This window comes from Mastigoproctus giganteus, chromosome 2, assembly GCF_048544385.1.
Source record: "Mastigoproctus giganteus isolate SK-2022 chromosome 2, ASM4854438v1, whole genome shotgun sequence".
Lineage (NCBI taxonomy): Eukaryota > Metazoa > Arthropoda > Arachnida > Uropygi > Thelyphonidae > Mastigoproctus > Mastigoproctus giganteus.
Window position 1 is genome coordinate 168,990,402 of NC_143576.1, and position 23,336 is coordinate 169,013,737.

At 39.4% G+C, this 23,336-nt stretch overlaps 1 protein-coding gene across 2 annotated transcripts in view; it reads right to left on the minus strand.

The window, feature by feature from the left end:
- LOC150089734 (choline O-acetyltransferase-like) overlaps positions 1-23,336 on the minus strand; it is a 176,286-nt gene that overhangs the window by 82,653 nt on the left and 70,297 nt on the right. The window lies entirely within an intron of this gene.

Consider the following 23,336-nt stretch of genomic DNA (forward strand, 5'->3'; position numbering starts at 1 on the left):
CGAATCTTGCCTCCACACGAGAAACTGTTTCTAGCTTTTTCACATCATGGTAGAGTTAGTCGGTTTCGACAAAGGATTTTATCTGCCCAGGAAAGTCGGGTTTATGGAGTATTAGGAATCTATTTTAACGATGAAGAATTATGTTGTACAAAGAGTCAAATGTATTAAAACAAATCACATTTGAATAAATTCGATGATTTGACATATAAAAAAGGGTTGTATTTTGCGCAATAGCATGATAGAGGAAGGTCTTGGATTTTCCTGTTTTGGTTCCTTCTAAATCTTTCTCATTTGGTTCCTTCTAAAGGAACCAAAATAGGAAAATTCCATCGAGTGGATAATTACAGTAATCCGCTCTATGGAAGTGATTCAATAAGAACCGAAAGGGCCATTCTCTCTCAAAAAAATTTGCTCATAACTATCTTCATTAATTGTGCAGATGTTTATATTCCGTCAGAAAATGAGATCATTTCATGCTCTTACTAGCAATGCATTCTCTTCATCTTGACTACACGTGAATTTCATTGTTTGTTTAAGAGAGTCAGGATGAAATTACTCGCATTTTTTCACTCAAAATTCTCTGTTCTCATCAGAGCTATGAAAATGTAACTTCGTCTGTCTAAGGTGAATGTTGAATGAACAGCTTCTTTAATAATTTCCTACCTCTCTTAATGGTGCACGAAAAACCAAAGGCCATTTCGATTTTGTGTCATTATAAGCTTAGGTCTATACATAAAATAAATGTAAATTGTATTCGGTTGGGTCTTTTATGCAATTTAGACTCTTGGTATTTTCTACATCGGCTAAAAATAAATAAATAAATAAAACAATTAAAATAAAGCAAATTCTTTACATCATTCCCATAAAATCTATTTAAAAAAAAAAAACGACTATTTATTAGGTTAACCTGGAAAGTTATTTCATCTCCCCATATGTATTGTGCCTGCAAATTGCGTATGTTCTCTGGTCGATTGCTTGCTTTGCTGGACGAAAAACCTCGGTTCCGGGGTGGAAAACCTTGCTATCTACGCCTGAGACCGACTACCTCAGCCACGGAATACAAAAAAAGCCCGTAAAAGTTCCTCGGGTTATCGATGGGATTCGAACCAGGACCTTTTCCACTCGGTGTAAGGAGGACGGTGACGATACCCGCGCAGACACATCATCCCTAAGAAGGTATTCATCCAATTCTGCTTTAAACTTAGACTCACTGCCTCCTCCACATTGGGAGGCAACTTATTCCAATCGAAACCCGCTGCCCATTGATGAACTTCATGAGACCCAATCTTCTGTTATTCCCTGAGATTTCATATTTCTGTGCCGCGGTTCGTGTCTCGCTCTCGAGGGAGAAAGACCTTCCTCATTATTTTATTTAATTCCTTCTGTGCTTTATACACCTCCTAAGCGATAGTGAGTAGCCTCTTTCCGGAAGACTTGCCGTATATGGACAGCCCTGACCAAGCGGGAATTTATGAATTCTTCCCTGAGACATTATTAAACTTATTTAATTATTACATTATTAAACATTATTAAAATCGTTTTGAATATTTTCGTTAGATTCTTTTAATTGCGTTAATTTGAATTTTAATTGTTTTGAATTGATTTTGAATTGTGTTAAATTGATTATTTAATTATTTATAATTTACTTTAATTATTTATATTTTACTTTAATGTACCGGTAAGTTGTCGATTTTTTCGTTTTTTCCGTTTTAATTTCTGGAGGGTATCATACGGAAGTGTTCCACGTACTATATTGAGGTAAACTCCTCTTATTAATTTACTAATATCATTATCAACGTAGAACATATTGAGTATTACAGCTCTGATTCATACTATCTAAACTTATTTAATAAATGCTTGCTAGAAGGGCTTTTCCCTCTTGAATGGAAGTTTGCGCTCCTATAAATCTTGCATAAACCGGGAAAGCCAAAAACAAACCCTAGAGCATACAGGCCAATCTCTTTATTGGCCAATCTTGGCAAATTATTTGAAAGGATGATTGCCCCAAGGATTTTAAAATTATTTACAGAACATAAACTCTCCTCTGATTGCCAGTTTGGATTCAAAAAACGGACGATCCACTGAGGACGCAATCTCAACCTTGCTGACTTACATTCAGGAGGCAAACAGCAAATATGTTCTTGCTGTTTTTATTGACTTTGAGGGCGCTTTCGATTCCCTCTGGTGGGAGAGTTCTCTCAGGTCACTGCAACAGGCAAAGTGTGATGATTACCTGTTCAAAGTCCTTAGATCTTACTTTAAGGACCAACAAATTAGAGTATGTGCAAAGCATTTATCATACACGAGTACCGTTTCAAGAAGATGCCCTCAGGGTTCAGTCTTGGGACCTCTATTCTGGAACGCAGTGCTAGACCAGTGGCTCACGAAGGATAGCGATGAGTTCATAAAAGTTGCATATGCAGATGACCTGGTGGTGGTGGCAGTGCAGGGAGGATCAAGACAAATTTTGGAACAAAAACTTCAGCCAGTTTTGAATAATTTAGTGGCATGGGCAGGTTTAAATAAACTAAAGATTTCTGTCACCAAGACCAATTTCATGGTGTTTAAACACCACTTCGATTATGGAAGGCCGCCAAAGGTAACCCTATATGGTACTCAAATTCCGTATGTACAGAATACCAAGTATTTGGGTTTTACTTTAGATGCTCGTCTCAGGTTTCATGTACATGTCACTAAAATCAATGAAAAAATCAAAAAGTTCGTAGCTGCAGTTGTTAGAATTTCCCGCAAGGAATGGGGTTTATCCAAAAAAACTCTAGTATTGTACTACAAGACGATATTTCTTCCCATTGTAGTTTATGGTGCTGGTATTTGGTGTGCCGCTGCTACCAAGATTACAATTAAAGCCCAGCTTCTGTCCCTGAAACGTACAATGCTGCTTACAGTTACACGCGCTCCCAGGACAGTGTCGACAAATGTCGTACAGGTTATTGCAGGTACCATCCCCTTGGATTTACACATCATTTTCCGAGGTATTGTATATAACTTAAAGAAGGGAAGGGCGTTACAAATACTGAATATCACCTCTAATCCAAATAACAACATAAAGGAGGAAAAACGTAGAATTTGGGGTGAGTTTGTGAATTGCTGGCAGCAACGTTGGGATTTGAGTGAGTATGGAACCATTACAAGAGGGTTCATTCCAGCCGTAAGCTTTGCAATGGACAGACGGGTGTCTTCTTGGTTTGCTCCCACCATGACCACGAGTTACTTAATCACTGGACATGGCTTGAGGGCCAAACTATTTGAAAGAGGATTAGAACCTGACCCCTACTGTTCGTGCAGTGAGGAGGAATCTTGGAGACAAGTCATCCTTGAATGCGGAATGTATACTTCAGACAGGCAGGAATTACTAAATAGGTTACCAAACTTCACGGAGAATATTTTACCTCTCTTGGTTCAGAGGTGGGACATCTTTGCTTTGCTTCAGGAATTCTCGGCCGAAGTTTTTAAAAGAAGACAGGAGTTAAGAAATCTATTGCAGGATACCAATTAAGGGAAGTGCTGCACATTTGACGACAGAACGCTTCGTGTACTGTCGGATGTTTCTGGTTTACAGTGCGAGTTGATCTTCCGCTCCTGGATACCCAAATGCAGACTTGCATTTGGTTATCCAGGAGATAATGTTAATCTAAGCGTTACTGTTAAATTAATGTTTTCTAAGTGTTATTGTGAAGTTAATGTTTTTTAGTGTTATTGTTAAGTTAATGTCATTCTAAGTGTATGTATGTATGTATTTGCTATTTATATGTAAATAATTGTATAATGTTGCTTTTGTTTCAACAAGTATGCATTGTTCCTAGTTGGAATTTTTTATTATTATTATTTTTTCACTGGCCTCCAATTTTGGGCAGCCTTGGGGTCGGGATTGCTGGCACTTACCAGTATAGCACTACTTCCGGTAGGTGCGGGATTTGTGCATTACAGCACACACAGAGAATGGTTGATCCAGGTGTTGGTTAGTCCCTGGTGGCGAAATGGCATGACATAACACTCTTTTTTGAGGCCTGTTTTTCAGAGGTTCTGAGCATTTACAGGAGTAATAGGTGGAGATGGGCTTATATCTAGGAGCCACCCTTCGTATCAGGACACACACAAGCAAATGTACAGAAAGACTACAGCATATATAAGAGTATGTATATAAAATCTTGTATATAAACTGATTAATATGTATCTTGAGAATGTATATACAGTTGTGTGTTAATAAATAAATAAAAAAATTCTCCTTAGATATCCAGTTGTTAAACATTGCAGTTCACATCGTTTAAGCTGTTCTTCATACGTGCATCACTTTGCACCCGTCACCAATCTTGTCGCCCTTCTCCGAACCCTCTCCAGAAGGCCTATGTCCTTTTTAGGAGTGGGTCTTCAGACTTGAATACAATATTCCAAATGCGGTCTAACAATCATCTTATTATTATTATTATTATTATCCGTTTATTTCCATAAGGAAACCACCCCGGGACGGCAAAGTGCCAGGAGGGTGCTAAGTACAAATCAGGGTACGAGATACTACGTGCAGTGGGTAACATATACTGAACACGTAGTCTCGTCCCGAAATATTATATACACATTTTATGTTTAATATATACAGTATTTACACATTGATGATTCTGTACATACATTATACAATTCATATATTTACAATTCACTAATAATTCCATCTATAACTTACATATTAACATAACTGTTACAAAAGGTATATTTTTACAGTCAACAAATTATTATTGTTCTTAAAGCAGAAAGTTTCTCTTTTACTCTAAATTCTTTGGTACTTTGCAGCCGATTCATATTTTGGTAAGTCTATACGAATCCTGGAAGATCTCTTTCCGGTATGTTGCATCCTCACACAGTTTTTCGGCATCTATGTGTAGTGAGTTAAATATTTTCGCTGCATTTGATGGGAAGAATCTTTGCAGGCTACTAAGATTGTTCAGGACTGAACGCAGTGGATTATTTACTTCTCCGCACCGTCTAGCAGTGGCACGCGGTTTGACTAGAATATTATCCAGGACTGGAGCATCCACTCTGCCTGTGAGCATTTGTGCGAGAGTGTGTATGTTCCTGTTAATTGTCCGCTGCATCCAGGGTGTGATGTTAAGGTTTGAGTAGAGAATGGCCCTTGAGATAGTAAAAGGGTGGCCAGCAACTCTGTTAAGCCATCGCAAGAACCAGTACTCGATCCCAAGGACGGACTTATAATGTGAATCTGGAGCTGAAGACCAGATTTGCGAGGCATACATTGCAATTGGCAGGACACACATTAAAATGTACTTGGTCGCTAGCTGAGGATCCCTAATTCCTACCAGTTCCTGTCTGGTAGCCCATAAAGCGGCGAATATTTTTGTCTTCATATGGGCGAAGTGTTGAGCAAAGGTGAGTCTGTCATCCCACTTAAGACCCAGGTCCAGGTGAGAGTGCACTTTTACCACATTAGACCCGTTCACAGAGATCGAGATGTCATTTTTATTCTGCTTGCAAGTTATGGTCATTTGGGCAGACTTCTGCGCATTAATACGGAGCCCGATGCAATCCAGGTAGCTCTCAAATTCTCTGATTGTGCTATTTGCCATCTGACAAATACCTTCTGCTGATTCATGGTCTTTGGAAGTGATGAAGAATTTTACATCGTCAGCATATGTTATAAAATTGTAGTACCGTGCAAGAAACGGCTCCAGGGCGGCCGCGAAGAGAGTAGCCGAAAGAACTCCCCCTTGTGGCACTCCTCGCGAGATGGTAAAGCAAGATTGTAGCTTTTGGTGCTTAACAATAAGTTTTCTATGTTCTAGCAGGCTGGTTATTATAGTTAACAAATTTCCTCTTACATTAAAATAATTCTTTAAAATCGCAATGAGCGCTGGAATTGAGACGTTGTCGTAGGCTGCGGAGATATCCAAAAAAATAATATCGATTTGCTTTTTCTCATTTAGTGCTTTCTGCACGCGAAAAAGGGTTTCCAGTAAGTTTGTTATTGTTGATCTACCCGAAATAAAGAGGGACAGTGACACCCTTCTCTATAAATTATGGAGAGGACACCATGTGTCTTCCAAGTTTACACTGGGTGCAAAATTTCACCTGAAATTAAATCATAAATCCAACTTCATAAATACGTGACCTAGGATTTCTGTTTTCCCGATATGCATAATCTTAAATTTAGAAGCATTATATTTTAATTATTATTTTACGCACCATATATGCAACCGATTATAGTCTTTTTGGAACATGACCTGGCTCGAATTCTTAACTACCCTTCTTACCTTGATACCATCGGTAAATTTTGACAGTTTCCCATGGATACCCTCGTCAATATCAATAATGAAAATCAGAAATAGGGGTCCCAACACCGATCCCCTTGGAGACAAACAGCGACGCGAATTACCAACTACTACTAGAATTTCTTGAATTTCTTGGCAAAATTTGCTCATTAAACTCCCTTCTCAAAATTTGCTCATTATACGAGAAATTCTAAAACGAAATCATTGCATTTTGTGGCAATTAATCTTTGAAAGTAACCTATCCTCATCATAAAGAGAAATTTTTCATTTGTCATTAACAGCAGCAAGCAACTGTGCCATGTTCGTTAGCAGTATGAAGATTCCAAGAGTGGGCTGTATTCATTAACTTTAACAACAACAACAACAACAAAAACTGAGCTTAATATCTATAACTGGAATTGCATCAGAGACTCGAAAAGTAGTTTCAACTCATTTCCATTTGGCATCTGTAACGTTGCCGCTGTTTTCATCACTGGTTGGCCAGTTTGCAAAGTTCGAAATATCAATCCACCCTCTGAAGAGAAGGAAAGTGCTTAAAAACTTAATAAACATTTAGCTTATCTTATCTTTGGATGATTACTACAGCATATATCAAATGGCTGCGTGTTTTATGTTTAATTTAATAGCAGAATATAAAATACCTTATTTTGATTTAGACTGCTGTTCATGTAACTTTTAATCTAAATTGAACTTGCACAATTCGAAGTAGGAATCTGATTTATGATGAAATATATAATCTATATTTTATGATCAAAATATTCTTTACTGCTTATTAACTTTTTAAAAATAAATTATTTAAAGAACTGGAGAACACCATTCATTTGTTTATTTATTTTATGTATTAAGCGGTTCCTGCCAAAATTTGACAACACCGCTATTCAGTCTACAGATAATTTAGATAACTACAATGTACTCCCTCCCCTGTTTTTGCCCAATTGCAGGGTGAGAAGACTTTCTGAAACGACACATTAAAGCAAAACAAAAAGAAAAAAAAAACCAAACATATAGAAGACAGTTTGAAGTCCAGGTCATAAATAATTGTCAGCCCATTTCGAAGTGCAGAGCACCATCAGTTAAAATGGCTACATCAAACCATGTCAAATCGCAAATCAGACGGTGAATAATTAAATCCTCACAACGTCAAGGAGTTCTTCAAGAATCTACATTCGAGAATCTGTAAAACAAGATACTCCACTGAGAAAAGCCTGCACTACAAGTAGCTACCTAGGACAGAACTGCCAGCAGAAGGAGCTGAAGCTCTGTAGTATCACGATTCTGCACAAGGAGCTGTCCATGATAATCACAGCAATGCTGACTGCTCCATGATCTGCCAAGGGATATCAGGAGGAAACAGAAGACATCGATTATACGGTTGAGGAAGCGGTAGATGGCATCCCTCCAAATTCAGCAACAGAATACCACATTCTTGCCTACTCCCACCGAAACGAATTCATTCATTCTGTTCCATCACACAGCACAATCCTTCATGTGAAAACTATTAATTGTGTAAGCTAGTCTTGTAACTATATAATATTGCGCACATCTTCCATACCTGCGTTCGCAGCTGAGTTCCAAAGCATTTCAAAATCCTCACCTCCAGATACGAAGGGCCTATTCTATCGCAGTGTCATATTCCACCACGCGGGCCCCACAATTTTCCCAATTAGTAGCCTACTCCGGCCAGAAGAGATAAAGATTTGAATTTGACTACACCACATGGACTCATGACTCTAGCAATCTAAGTTCTCAGAATTCTAACTAAGCCAGCTCATAAAGCACATTTTACTTCATTAACAATCCCAGGCTTCCAGACGTAGAAATGTCCTTCGCCTATCAAATATAGCAGTGGAGAAGCACTGGAAAACCAAGAAGTTATCTTTCAATTCCACTAGAATTGTTTCACAGCCTTTTACCATAACACTGAGATCACTCACCCGAGGTAACAATTCAACTCTCAGACCGTTATATTCCTCACAGGTGTACACAATATGTTCTCATAACTCCGTTTCACCATTTATAATTTTTTCTTTATTTTGTTCAAATAAATTAATTACTTTTACTTATGTTTTTTTATAATCATTATTAATAGCGCTGACTTTTAAACAAAGTAAAAATACTTCATAAATTTCTACTACTTTTTCTTTTTTGAGGTAGGTGGTATAAAAAGTCTTATGATTTTTTTTTTGTAAGTACTACATGAAAGAAAGAATAATTGTGAACTGCCATATTAGCGAATTATAATGATGTTGGTGTCATTTGTAAGCCTGTAGTTGAACGACAATGCGGTGATTAGAAAATCACGTGATCTTGTGCACGCTTGCCTACTTTGAATATAAACATTAATCGTACTTTATACCAAGGCCCTGCTGCTACGTGCACATTATCCTAAAGTACGCATTAATGAACCCATCTCCCTTCCCCGGCAATTTTCTGTTAGGGGGTTACTGCTTTAGCCAGAGATGTAATGTTCAGCACAAGAAGCACTCATAAGAGAAGAGCGAAGCGAACTTCCTTTCCTTCCCTAGATCTTGTGCCTTATTATCAGTAGAGCTATGCTTGTTCGCGGGTTCATCCAAATAATAACTTGTCCCTTGGTGGCTCAATGCGAACTCACCCTCCCGAACAAAGTTCCCGAGGCATTTCCCATGCGAACACTACATGCTTCCTTTTCTCCACCATCCTCCAACCTCTCTAATCCCTATCATCTAATCACCTTCTGAATGTAGCGAGTCAGACGTGATCTGCATCTTGCTGCGAAATCGATTGACCCCTCCCCCCAGCTTACTTCCGAGCTATACGCACCAAGTGTAGGATGGGGGGGGGGGAAGGACGGCCTACACGTCTCCCTCTATCTACTACGGAGAGGTTTGATCAGGGATCAGGTGTGTGTGTATGCGTGTCTGTGCTACGATCACGTGCGATGCCCAGGACGCCTACGGTTGTAAAAGTACTGGAACACAAGAGACAACAGGACTTCGATTCCTTCTCCGGGTACGTGAAATCCTTCTTAATGGGCAGCGAGAAGCGGAGACAGACAGAGACGCTCCAAGTAAACGCTTGTGTGAAGAAGAGGAAAGATGTCAACGCAGCCGACAACTGAGATCACAGGGGTCAAATTCACCCCATCACACAACAGCTCACCGAGGATTTATTTAGTAGGATTTCATTGGTTGTAAGGTGTAAGCGGAGACCTCGCTATGTTGCCTGGATTTGGACATTCTCTCTCACACATACACATGGTCCATCCGCATTTTTGTGGATCAGCTTACGCATATATCTCCATCGACACGTGCTTGCCACGACCGCTTCTTTTAGGCACGGTGTCAGTATTTTCGTTGCCAGTTTATAGTGACCCATTCATAATAGCATCTGAAGTATTCGCCACCCTGGCTTGGCACAAATATTCATTCGCTTGGAGACAATGAAATATAACCATCCAAATACAGGGTAATTCAAAAGACAATCAATCCACGGTATATTTCAGTCGTATTTATGTATTATTATTATAAATATAATTACAACAGATTACAATACATTTTATGTATGATTATAAACATAATAATAATGGAGTTTGTAATAAGGGTTGACAGCGTCTTCTTTCCCAAATATAAACACAAATTCTTTTTGCCGTGTTTGATGAGATCTAACGTGGTGTTTGAACAGTTATTAATGACATTTTTGATTCTATATTGACTTTTAATTCTTCTGATATGTGAAGTTGTTAGTGTATACAATAACACTCCTTTTAAGTAGCCCGAAAGGTTCCTGGATGTCCAACATATAGCAAAAACAAATGGTGAACATTTGGGGGGAGGACTACTATTGCATGAGGGATAAGAGAAAACAGACAAATGGAATGGAAACAAAATAATAAAGGTTTTGATAAGGAGAAAACATAGGAGGTGAGAAAATGGAAAATATGGGATGTAAGTCTACATCTATTGGAGCGATTTTTGCAAGTGGCTCATTTGAGTCGATATTGTTAGGTTTTCATAAAAGATCATTATTCCATTGCAGTGTGTCATCTGACAAAAAGTGACCAGTTTTTTCCTGTTCACTCCCTCTGACGATATCCAGTAGGGAAAAAAGTACTTACTACTTTCATTAATTATTAAGAAAGGCAATGTAAGTTGATTCTGTTTTTATATATTCTTCTGTTCGATTACACTTCTGAGAAAAACTTAAGAATATTTTCTAAATACAGTACCAGACTGATGTAGTAATAAGTTATAGTTTGAATAATTACGAGCTGATCCTTTTTAAAGCAATTTTTAATGTTCAAGTATCTCAAGTTCGCCTAATTATGTACTTGTATGTCGTGAATAATAATAATAGTAGTCGTAGTAAGTGAGATTAGTCCAATGGTTACGACACCTGACTACCAATATCATTTACCCAGGCTCGAATCCCACTGCGAGGGGGAATTCGCAAAAGTCACTTCATCGGTTCTACCTTCCTCAAGGGCGAAGTGATGGCTAAGGCAAAGAATGGTGCCATCTGGTGCCACTACATAACTACCACCCACCACTGGTTGCAAAAGCCAAAGCTAAAACAGGACCGCCTCCAGAGCTGTATGAAGATGAGAAGTAGAAATATTGAACATGCTGCATCGAATGTGGCGCAAGATAAAGTCACTAGTGTTCATGTCTTAGGAAGAGGGGTCATTTCTAAAAGTCGGAGACAGTCTCCTCAGGGCGACAGTGGAGCGAGTGACGCTGTCTCCCGTATGCTACGTGGCTACCACAACTGAAGGGCAAGATCACCCAGCCCAACCACCTGAAAGTTCTTCCTGCGCAACTGCTCTAGTATCCACTGAGGAAGGAAGAAATCAGCGCATGAAGTGGAGCGTCGAAATGAATATATTCATCATGCGAGCATACTACGAAGCTTTAGAGCGGAGATGGGGGAAACCCCTGGGACATCAATACACTACGAAGTTAGAGACAGTCATGACAATGTACAGAACGAAACTGCACATCAAATGGTTGGAACGACTTCCGACTATTCACGTCACCGAACAGCGAATAGCAGATCAGAGACCGACCATCGTCAAGAAGAACCCGATAGTTCCCTTGGAAAAATCAAGCAGGATATGAACGACCAACTATAAATAACAACGAATACGGACCGAACCAGAACTGGAAGAGGAACAACAAGTACAAGAACTACGACCTGGAGCATCCGTAGTGGAAACAGATGAGATCGCGATATCCAGAATAGAAGAAAAGTGGAAGAAAGCTCTAGCAGAATTCGAGGGAACGGACCCTCAGAAAAACCCATACCAAATCAGATGCCCAACAGAATCCTGTGGCAAATTACAGACTGCCTCATTAGGCGAATAATACTGGATTATCTCAACAACAACGAAGTAACACCAGTCACCATCCGCACAGATATTTATTGTGCCACTGTAGCAGCATCATAATAAACGGAAAGGAAACCACAGAGAACAACATAACACAAAATGCAAATATAAGGAACCACCACCTGGAAAAGAAGGCTACAGCAGAAAATAGAAGAAATAACAGTAAGATAGGCCAACTGACCAAGTACCAACGGGGTAACAGAAGTAAGAGACTGATCAGAAAAGTGAAGGCCATATTCAAGAAAATCAACATCCACAGCACACATGAGCCCTATAATCAGATGATTGAAGAATACCCTGACACCCTCAAACAGAAAATCCTGGCACTCAACAAGAGACTTCGCCGTTAAACGGAGAGTGCAAAGAGGAAAACAGACAACAGGATTTGATGAAAACCAGAGAACCTTCTACAGGAAAATCGGACAAAATAAGAAGGAAGGCAATGAGGGCCCCCCCCCCCCCAAGCAGAAGGCATCCGAGGAGCTCTGGGGCAACCTGGGGAGCAGCGAACTTAGCTATAATGGCCGTGCCACCTGGATAGATATAGAAAGGAAGAAAGCCAAGAACGTACAAGAGATGACACAATGGGAGATTTGAGAGGAAGAAGTACAACAATCAGTCAGGAAATCCCACAACTGGTGAACCTCAGGAATAGATAACATCCACAACTACTCGTATAAGAACCTCAGCTGCCCCCCCCCCACACACACACATAGTGGAGCAATTCACCCAGATAATGAGGTAGTCTGCGTGGGTAACACAGTGGTATCATCACCGTCCTCCCCAAACCAGGTAGAAAAGGCTTAGGCTCGAATTCCGTCGATAATGCGAAGAACTTTTATGGGTTTTTTTCACTCCGTGGATAGTTAGTCGGTTTCCCTCAGTAAAACCGGGGTTTTTCGTCCAGCAAAGCAGGCAAATCGACCAAAGAACACAAGAAATTTACAGACAAAATACACATGGTACTTTGAAATTGCATTTCCAGGTGACCCTAATAAAATAGTCTTATATTATAAGGCACCCTGACACAATCCCAGGATCCCTGAATCAAGGAATCACCTACCTGAAAGCTAAGGATGCCACAAACCAGGAAAAGTACAGACCAATTGCATAACTAAAAATATATCAGACCAATTGGAGAGCCAGGACATCATGGCCGACCAGCAGAAGGGAGATGAGTAAAGGATGCAAGGAGCAATTCACCGTTGACGCTGGCCACATAGCTGGCTATGTGGCCAGCGTCACTGAAGATCTACAAAGTTAACCCGACACTGACACACCTGCTAGAAGCAGCCATTGCAAAATGGGAGACCATCATCAAGGTCGAGAACATCACGACCAAACCGATGTTGATTAAAGTGGATTAAACCCACTGTCCATCATGCTCAATATGATGGACAGTGGGTTTACAGTATAACTTTTAGAGTATAACAGCAAGTATGGATATACTCTAAAAGAAGGGAGGAAGAACCTGTGCACCCTCTCTCACCTGATATACATTGATGACATCAAATTCTATACTGTAACTGAGAATCATTTCAACAGCTACTCCGGATCACCGAAGAGTTCAGCACTGACATCAGGATACAATTTGGCCTAGACAAATGCAAGACCTATAATTACATCAAGGACATCTAGATGGACAAAACTGCTAGCTGAAGACCGATGAATAGATTGAAGCCACGACAGAGGGAGAGACATACAAATATCTAGGGATGATGCAAGCCCACCAGGTAGAACACAAGGACATCAAGCCGGCCTCAGGGAGAAATACAATCAGAGACTGAGAAGGTAGCTAAAATCAAAGCTGAATGGTCCAAATATTCATGGTCTCAGTTCTAACGTACTCCTTCGGGATTATAGATCGGACCAACATAGAACTGCAGGAGATTATGAGATCGACCAGGATAATAATGATCAAGAGTCGCCAACACCACCGAAGTCGGGTCATCGAGAGACTGACCATAGCCCGTAAAGAAGGAGGAAGGAAGAAGGACTGACATCATTCAACAAGAGAAGAAGGCGATTAAGAACATGCGGGATTACTTCCAGGAAAACATAGCACCAATCTACCAAGCCATAAGAAAGATAGACAAACGACACACAACAAGCGACCTCAAAAGGGGACCATACTCATACAGACAGAAGAAACAAAGATAGAAAGATGGGCGAAGAAAACACTCCATGGCAGACACTAAATGACTAAATGACAACGCTTGGCTCAGGAAAGGAAGGATCTTCTCCGAGACAGAAGAATTCATGCTCGTCATCCAAAGTCAGGTAATCAACACCAGGAACTACAGGAAATACGTCGCAAAATACCCGGGAGTAACAGATGACACATGTCGGTACCACCTCGCCTCAGAAACAATTTAGTACATCACCCTGCATTCTGCGGAATGCAGGGTGATCACCCAGACGGAGTACACTCACAGACACGACCAGGTGGTCAGGAAAATACACCAGAAGATAGCGCAAAAATGCCAGCTGATCAAAGATAGCTTACCGTATTACAAATACGAGCCTCAGGCCATACTAGAGACCTCTACTCACAGACTATGGTGGCACCCTGCCATAATAACGGACAAAGACGATCCCGCAAATCAGACCAGACATAACCCTCATCGACAAGAAGGAAATGGCTAACCTACCTGGTCGACATAGCGGTGTAAAACATCAACAACCTCCAGAAAACATAAGAGGACAAGATCAGGAAGCACTCAGATCTAAGACAGGAAGTCAAAGATATGTGGCATATGGAACAAGCAATGACCATCCTGATCACCGTGTCAACCACAGCATGGTGCCAAAGGGCCTCTATAAGAGCCCAGCAGCAATAGGCCTCCCAGACAACACTTACATAGAACTCCAAAAAGCCACGACCCTGAACCCTTGTAGGATATTAACACAGTTCCTCGATCAATAGTAAAAATAGCAATATTAGTTGTAACCAGACACAACAAACAACCCCGTGCACTTGTTACCAGTACCTTCATGGGGCGGAAAAAATCCCACAAAGGAGAAAAAGTTTTTTTTATATATTAATAATAATAACAGTAATAATAATAATAATAATTCTTTATTAAAACAAAATAAAAATGCACTTACATAATTCCTATCGCAGAACACACAAAGGAATCTAACAAAACGTTAAGCAGTCGAGAATTGAAAAGATTACAAATGAAAGTAAATGCAAATTATGAAAAAAAAAAATTAAACGATCGTTATTATTATAAAGATTGGTTCATTAATTCGTGCAGTAAGATCGCACAAGCTGACTACAAAAAAAAAAAAAAAAAAAAAACCTGTCATGACAAAGTTTCTGCAATGCTGCGCGTGCAAAAAGTATAAATTACCACTCGCAAGAAACTGGTAAGAATATAAGCCTGAAAAAATGGCCGAAAACAAAACTCTTAGAATATTGTGGGATTTTAAAATCCAAACTGATAAGCATTGGCACATAATACCCTAGACATTACTGTAGCTGAGAATAAGCAAGTTGCACTGGTTGACATAGCAATCCTAAGACTCAGCAGAATTGAAGAAAAAGAAATAAAGAAAATCATGAAATATCGGGACCTACGAAGTGTGTCTTCCCACAAAGCATTCAACGACGCCGGTAGAAGAAAGCAGCTGTTATCCTAGTTGTGACTGGGGCACTGGGTGCCATTCCAAGAGGACTGTGGAAATATCCGGACGAAATTGGCATAGATGGGATAACAACGTCGCAGTAAAAAAAACAAAAAAGCGGAATTACTGAGAAAATGCCCCATTTAATGACGATACCTCACTGACTCTTAAATTCTGTCAGCATTCCAATCAGACGGACCAAAGTTTCAATAATAAAAAAATATTCTTTATGAAAACAAAACAAAAATAAAAAATGCACATACATGATTCCTATCATAGAACACCCAAAGAAATCTTATGAAACATTAATAAAAATGGAAGGAGTCTTCTAGGGATTTACTGTGTAAATTACAAATAAGGCAGTAGTCTACCTTTATCTTTGAACACTTAATCTACTAGAAGTAAAAGCTCAGTGTACAGAAGCAATCATTCCCTGTGCATTTCTTCATATTATCAATTAAAGCATCCCTATACTTGGTGCAGCGAGCCCAGCTATCATGGTCAATTTTCTTAGAATTTCATTGTCTCAAGAACTGAGTTAGGAAAATGCCTTTGAACAAAGTCTCAACAGGTTAGAGAGCAGTACTGGAAACTCTCGCAATTCCCTCACTTGAATACGAAACCCAACCTATCCCAGGCTTTGATATGGTCATGCTCTGCAGAGCATAGATTCAGAAATATCCTCAGTTTCAGTTGCCCTCGTGGATAGCACAGTTGGTAGAATCGCCGTCCTCCCCACACCGGGTGAAAAAGACCTGAGTTCGAGTCCCGTTGATGACGTGAGGAAATTTTATGGGCCTTTATCACAATGTGGCTGGGTTAGTCGGTCTCAGGCGAGGGTAGCATGGTTTTATCTCCCGAAATTCGGGTTTTTTGTCCAGAAAATCGACTACAGAATACACGCAATTTACAGACCGTATATACGAAACAATATGATCTTAGTCGCTGATGCTCCTAAAATAGCCCTGGGATTTGTTCATGGAAAGCGTCTTTACTGTAGGTTTGAACACAGAGTTGATTTAGAAGTTGTACGAAGACAGTAAGGCCATCTGTTGGTCTCACTTCAGGACCCAAAACTCTAATTCCCAAATTTCCTTCAAAGGACTTAGGGGTACAGCTGACTAGAAATCATTATATTGAACAGAGTTTATCTAAAATTGTATAATACACACAAGTCCTGTTTTTGACCCAAAAAGTCTAGGAGACATTGGAATGTGCTCTTTTTATGATAGGTTAGAGTCAAGTATTACTGCAGGAATTTAACAGGTTTGGAAGGTATCAAGGAGTGCCTTGCAAGAGATTTAACAAGATAGCCTGTCTGCGTTATGAAACCTTGTTGGAGAGTAAATTATGCAGTTGGATTATCCGAATTGATGGCAAGTGCTTGAGGGCAGTCCAGAACACATCCAGGAATGAGTTTAGAAATGTCTTCGTGTTGTATTTGGTTGTCTCCCTAAAATTTTTGTGAATATATATTCAATAATCATATATATATATATATATATATGATTATTGAACTAAAATGCAGCAGAACAGGAAAATTAATATTTCTAGAACAAAATTAATATACAGTATAAGTAAAGTAGTTTTTATCAGAAATGGTAAAAAATGATAAACTTATCAACTGTAGCGAGATATCCGAAGCCACTATTAGAAACACTGTAATATTACCAATTATCCAATGCACAATTTCCTGTAGGGATTGATTATAAAAACATCCATTTAAAAGAGTCAAGTATAAATAGGAAAATAAACCATTACAGTTTTAATTTGTTTATAATCAATTTTATAAGAATTATAAAGGCTTCTTTCAATGGAAGCATCTTAGACTTTATTCAAATTAGGTTATCAGCAGAGCGTGTTTACTCTTAAGTTTAAAAGATAACGAAATAGTCCAAATAAATAAATAAATAAACAACACACCTGTTTATTTTCTACTTTTTACTCTTCCATCTTTATCTTATTTCACCCCCGTTGCTTTCGCAAGCATTAATGAATTATTCTCCTCACAGTTTTCCTATATTGCACTGCCTCAAATAATTAAGTGCTTCTCCTCTATCCCTTCGATCCCTTTCTAGCACCAAGTGTTTACCGAAACACAATTCATCCATTTTATCCGTTTTTTTTTCTCGCTCCATTCTTCCTACATCAAATGATTTATCTTATTACGTTTCATCCATTTTATTCCTTTTCACCCATCCACCCATCTTTTCTTTTTTTTACTTCACTACATTCATTCGTCACGATTAATTATTCACCCCACCATTTCCCTTATTTCTTATACATTATTATCCCAGTCAATAATTGATCATCCCCTGTCCCCATTGGCTGCCATTGTAAAAGACGGGCCCATTATCTATCAATTCACATCATGAAAAAGTAGCGGCTTAATCCGTCAAATAATTAATTGCCACACTCATTGGAAAATTCTATTCGTTGAAGTTTCCAGAAGAGATCTACCATCGGGGTGGGGGATATTATGAAACTACCGATGGAAAGATTTTAACTTTTTTTTTGTAATCATAAAGGTTGAAGAATTCCTGGATGAGCGATCAACGACCCTTTCGAACATTCTCTTAAATCGCGATTAATTTCTATTGGGAAAAGTATGAATTCACTTTGAACCGGTTTCATTCTGTACGTTCGAATCGCATTTGAAAAAAAGAAAAGCGATGCGCAGAAGAAGCAAAACTCCACCCTGCGCTTTTTTTTTTATCTACCGCAGTAACTCCTACGTATGAAAAATTTAATGAATCTGTCGTGTTTTGGTGCGTGAGACTGCACTGATGCCAGCTAGTGGAAGTTTTTGAGAGGGTTGTTCACATATGCAGTACGTGAGTTTACCTTCTGAGCATAACTCTCGACGTAGGAGGTGGCATTTATTATAGGCCGGAATACGTTGGCTGAGAAGATAGCAGAGAGAGAGAGAGAGAGAGTATTAACAGACGCGAGGAATCCCTCTCTGTTATCTCTTTAAGGGGTACCGTAGGGGGGAGGGATGCCAGCTTTGGCGATGCGCTACCTCCAACAGCCAAACGAGAGCCCTAGCGAGCAGGAGCGAATTATACGCGTGAACTAGCATCTCGTGCGAGGAACAGGTATTTGCTCGTTCAATTAAGCACGGTAATCACATTTACCGAATTGTTTCGATCGATCGTTCCTACACAAACAATCTCCTGTTCGCAGAGAACCGCAAACCACACACAGGGAGCCAGGAGAGATAGAGGGGAGGGTGAATTCAGAACGCTGATCTAGTTTGTTTTCAGAAATACAAATTAACTCCTCCTCTCTGGAAGAAGAAAAAATCTTATTTTAGATTTGGGACAAATATTAAATAGTGTTTGACTGGGTCAAGCGCGAATTATGTTCGAAGCATTCCGTGATTGCAATTTGAAATTCTTGTAAAATCGCCATCTCGAGTTTTCTAACTGATTTGCTGAATTTGTGTTTAATAAACACTTTATATATTGGAAAATCACCATTAAAGTCACTCTGTCGTAGTTGGCTTTGGAGTTTTGTTAAATTCCTGATAAATCCTTCTTCAAATTTTAACTCCATAAAATGTTCAATGCATATTTCATTCTGTGATAATTCCTCTCGTTATCAAATGGACTCGAACTCAAGTCTTTTTCACGCGGTGTGGGGAGCACCGTGATTATCGTTCCATATACCACTAATTCCACTACTTGTTTAAAAAATATATTCCTTTCACGCTGAAAGGATTCCAATTCAACTTTTTTCCACACACGTTGCGGAAGAGCAGTGATCATAACCACAGGGGAGTAACTGGGGAGTAACTTGGTTCCTCCTGGGGAGTAACGCACACGGAACGCTATCGTAGCCGAGTGGTCAAACGCCAGGAAGTATATTAGTGCATGTATTTTAGTTGACTGTGACTCTAACTCAAATAACCGCTAAATACAGCAATGTTCTTGTATTGTTTATATCTTGTGAGCTCCTCTGACCCTATGTGGCTAGAGGGAAATAAAAAAGAAAATTTAGTTTAAATATTCGTTAATAACTTGGAAATAATTATATTTCTGTTCCTTTTTTACCTCGTAACGAACTACTGAGGAAAATTCTGAACAGGCTACACTTCGATAATTAAGGCTTGCTGATGTTAGGGATTAGAATGAAGATGACATCCGAGAGTGGAATTGACTTTCTCAAATGAACCATTCCCTAGTGTCCCTTCAGTGTAATGCAGTTAGGATCAACTAGTTTTATTTCTTTTTCCAGTTAAGGACTGGTAATATTTAGTAGATATCTACTCCGATATGGCAATTTGACATTGCATTTCTGAATAACCATTAGGCGCTATGCTTTATCTAACAAGATTACTAACAACGGAATATTGTATGGAGATGAGAATAAAATGTCGAATCGAAATGTTTAACATTCGTTATTATCGCAACTCTTTAATTCTTGATTTTCCTTCTTATGTTAATTTTTTTAATTCCCGTTGTTTCCTTTCTTTAATTCCTGTTTTCCTAGTTTGTCTTTACAATCTGAAAATCAACAGTTTATGAAGATCTGTCACTTCCAGCACAATGACAAGCGGATGACCGTTTCTCACATTGCCGTGCTAGTTCCAGGCAGCCGAGGTGGTAACGTTGATCCATTTCTCCCTCCTTCCTCAACTGTTATTCGAACCTCCGGCTGGAAATAAGATTCCATTGTATTGCTTCCTACGCTATACAGCTGGAAAAGTGCAATAAACTAAGCATTCGGATGGAATGGTGATGGAAGAGAAGCCTAACTTACAGATTACGGCATCTCTCTCTCAATTCCTTCCATGCGTTTCTGTGCTTCGCTATATGCTGCAAGAACATATAGCGAAGAAAAGACGATTGGAGGGAAGATTGAAGAACACGGAAAGGAGAAATAAGGAAAAATTTACGACCCACGCCAAGAGAAATTCGTCCAGTACACGGCCGTGATGCCCGTATCCAATCTACAACTTGATGGCTCCCTTAGGGGACATCCTACAGATCCCTTTAATTAAACCTATTACCATGCTGGAGGTAGGAGCACCGCCCTGAACTGCTACTACTGATGGCGCGCCGCCGCAACATCCGGGATCTACTGAAGAGCCGTCCTCCTCTGGGACGCGGTAGATGCGCGTGAATTCGTACCAGTGCGCAGAATTAGAAAATATGGGGTCTCTCTCTCGCTCGCTCGCTTTGTTTCGCTCTTTCTCTCCCGCTATGTCAATGTGTGTGCACCTTCGTTTATTACTCCGGTTCGGACGATTATCCCCGGTTAACCCCGACCATTGAGACCCCACCTAATTATGTTCCTTCTGCAATGACCCACAGTTACGGCCGCTGGTAATGATGACAATTTTGTTTGACGCCCTCGCGAACCTCAGGATTGCCACCGAATGACATGAGAAGAGACGGGGGAACGGAGGGGGGAGGTGGCTCAAGCACATGCAGTCCAGTCGGAGAATAGAAGTGCGACAAGATAGAATGGACACCATTATTTCACTTCCCTGTAATGACAGAAATCCTCTAGTGAGATTCCTCTTGCAATTGGTTACATGACGTCACTTGTATAAAGCAAATTCACTCTTGGGTCAAGGACAGATACAAATGACTTGTACCGATCAGTTGCTGTTAAACTCTGATGAATGCAGTTTTTTAATTTCATTTAGGCAACTTGAAGTATTAGCAATAGGTCACCACGGTTCTGTTAGAAGAGGAAGAATTGTTTATTTGCAGTATCCTCTCAAATATCTTTATATACAATAAATACTTATATACACGTGACATTAAGTCAGTTATTCCAAGGAACATAATTACTCAGACTGAAATATTCTCAATAACTTCGGTATTGCACTTATTAGAAATGTCTTCGGTTCCACTTCATAATATATTTAATGTAACAAAAGCTAACATCTTAACTAATGCGTATTTTAGGTGAAAAGCACTTGGATTATTATGCCAATTTATGCGCTTTTGCAGCCAGCAGATTTAAACTGCAGAGAATATTGCGATAGTCATAGTATTCGCAACAAGGCAAATGCCTGTACCACGAATTTCTTGTTTTCTGTGACTCTACTTTCAAACAGATGACATCACCGAAGACTAGCAAGACTATCAAACTAGCCTTTTAGTAATGCCATTTGACGCAAGGAAGCAAACTTGAACTTTCCCAGAGACTATCTCGAAAGACAACTAATTCCGATGATCAACAACACTCGTTGCCAGAACCTCATGAGATCTACTCGTCTGTTCCTTCCCAAAATTTCATATTTATGTTCCTTTTTGTTGAAATTTCACTTGCCAACGCGATCCTTCATTAATTCCTGTTAACTAATGTTAACAACGCTACTTTAGGCTAAATTTATTCAAACTGGTATTGTATATTCCGATGATTCTTTGGAATTATTTGTCCTCTTCCACCTAATTTTTCTGCTCTTTCCTATCATGACCCCCGAGAGCAGCGTAGTGGCTTGTATTGGTGCTCTTTCTGAAGGTGAAAGAAACAGATTCGGTTTGAATTTTGTCGAGAAATATTTTCTTTCGACTGCAGAAACTGGCGTGGACTTGTTTTTCACATCGTGGTTGAGCAAGTCTGTCTCTGACGACTGTTGCATTTTCTTTCCTTCTTGCATCCTTTTTTTCCCTAAAAGTTTCTCCGGAAACTAAAGTTTTCATTCTACAAATCAGGCAGGCAGCCTCTGGAATACGCACAATTTCCAGAGACAAGACATATGAATGCTTTGTGTCCTTAGCTGCTTCGCGCAAACTATAAATAATTTAATCGATTTTTAGTCATGATATACATCTTCTGATTTGGCTGCATTCTAACCATCAGATGATTCCACAATTTTGACTACTATCAGTTAGATTTATTGCAATTAGTAATAATAATACTAAAAGTTTTTTTTTTTTAAATTTTGCTAATTCGTTGTATTTAAAAGGCGTGAAGCATAGTTGAATCCAATATGCTTTAGAATGACAGTCTACTCGTACTTGGCCGAAAAAACGTTTTATTAGAATCCATGCCAAGAGAATCAATCAAAGTACGTGCATTAAAGAAAGAACTCTTATATTAAAAGAAGTTAAATTTAAGAATATGAAAATTTAAAACCTAACAAAGCAAGTTATGGTTTGCTGCCCTCAGTGTTGATCATCATTATTTTAAATTCAAGTGTACTGATCACATCGAGATTCTACAGTCGACAGTGAGCAGTTTGCGTTATGTCCTAAGCAACACTTGCTCTATACCTAAGAAATGTTTATTACAACAAACTGTTTTACAACCACACCTAAACCTCTACCAATTTGTTCACCACACTCAAAAACTGAGCCTTCCTTTTCTCCTCCAACAGAAACGAACTACAGCTGTTAGAAGAGGCCACAGATTGATGCTCGTGCTTCATGCTACCATCATATTTTGGAGATGTTGTGTATACCAATTGTGTCTGATAATTGTTTTGTACGAGGGTTGTTCAAAAGGTAGTAGAAATAAGTGAACCTTTTATAATTATATTCCTTCAAAGTAATCTACGACCTCCTACAACCGGATCCCAAACCTTCTGGCGGCATCTGCCACCATCAGCAACCTGGTTTCACTGGGGAGTAGCGAAGAAACGGTCTACCATTTACAGTCTGTTTTCTGTTGTTCAAAAACGTTGACCTTTAAGTAGCTCCATCTTGTTGAATAAATGAAAGTCTGAAGGATTCATGTCCAGAAATTGGGAGTTGGCGAAAGGATACACAAAGATTACAGTAACGTCTTCACAGCATCACCACAAAGCACCTTTTGCATTATCGAGCGCGGTAACTGGTTTTATCTTTTGGAAATTGCGCTTTTGATGTATCATTGGACGCAAACTTCTTCTCAACAATCACTGACTCTTTATGTGACTTTGTTTCCTTTGACGGAAGACTTCGAATAGCGGCCTAATGTGTACATTCCGAATCATAGACTCGTAATATCGAGACAGTGATCCATCCAATGCAAGCTGAATTTCAGAAAAGCGCTGTGAACATAATTTAGAGAGTACCTACACCACGCACTTGCACGTCTCGGTA